At 39.0% G+C, this 1,133-nt stretch overlaps 1 long non-coding RNA gene across 1 annotated transcript in view; it reads right to left on the reverse strand.

The window, feature by feature from the left end:
• Positions 1-844, reverse strand: part of LOC107300288 — a 12,381-nt gene extending 11,537 nt beyond the window's left edge. Inside the window, exon 1 of the long non-coding RNA XR_001549210.1 lies at positions 662-844. This is a non-coding gene — a long non-coding RNA (uncharacterized LOC107300288). The remainder of the gene's footprint in view (positions 1-661) is intronic.
• Between the last annotated feature and the right edge of the window lie 289 nt (positions 845-1,133).

The raw sequence follows: 1,133 nt of genomic DNA on the forward strand, positions 1-1,133 counted from the left end.
ATCAGTAAGCAGGAATATTCCCCTGCCAACCAATTTTCTTCTACACGAATTCCTATTTCCTCAAATCATTTATCTGTAAGAGTCTTTCCTGAACAGATTCTTTAAAAAAAAGAAAAGAAATCAATGGGCAGTCTTCCTGTTTACTGCCAATTCTTCTCCCTAAGCCAGTGATTTATTTTATTGAACAAGTTTGTATAGCTGCCCAACTCACCACAAAATGACTCTTGCGACTTATTATCTCGTCCAAAACGAGGCTGAGATCAGCCATGTAACAAGCTGTCTTTGAAGACACCTCTTACTTGGCTAGCTCACAGCAACATGGACCAGCTAACTCTCAGCATTCAGAAATGGTATGATTTAATATATGGGTCTATTTACTGTATAAGCCATCTATAAGCCCTTGACCTATTAGCCTTTTGGAAGATGGTGAAGACCTGGCTCCTTCATCCAGGTTGCGCACTAGGGCAGAAGTGAATGTAAAAGCAGGGAGAGTCTACTGTATGTGATGTTGCGGTACTGCACCTGGGATACGCGATGTTGTCATGGGGTCGGTAAGTTTTATTCATTCTGCTTTTTTAATATTACTGAGAGGATTACCTTGTTTAAGATAGGTGGCTGTATGAATAAAATAAAATAAAATAAAATGATATAAAAAGTTTACCTGTCCACTTCAGAACTCAAATAACACAACAGATGAATGGCCCATAGCAGGGGGCCCGAGTATGTTGCAAGTGCAGTAAGAAAAATGGCAGGAATTTCTACATAGTCGTTTAGCCCAACAAAGCCAGCTGAAACATCCACAGAAGCAATGCCGTTTGAATTCCCCTGGAAGAGAAAGGGGACAGTGAACAAAAGAGAATCAATCAATATACTGTAGAATTCAACAGCCCAGTAAGGTAAAAGCATCTGTGAGAAGGGAAAAGGACAGGAAAATAGAAACATGAAAACTCAATCAGGCCCTAATTTTGATAAAAACTTCAACCACAGGGACTCTATTTTAATTTATATAGTTATTTTCTTTAACCCTCTGACCTCCAGAGGCACCTGTAACAAAGGCTGTTTGGAGGGAGGGAATTACAGTAGGCAAAAGACTTATTATTCCTATTAGTTTATATACAAGGAAAGGCAAAAAT

Source organism: Protobothrops mucrosquamatus, unplaced genomic scaffold (assembly GCF_001527695.2).
Source record: "Protobothrops mucrosquamatus isolate PMUCROS unplaced genomic scaffold, P.Mucros_1.0 scaffold6579, whole genome shotgun sequence".
NCBI classification, from domain to species: Eukaryota; Metazoa; Chordata; class Lepidosauria; order Squamata; family Viperidae; genus Protobothrops; species Protobothrops mucrosquamatus.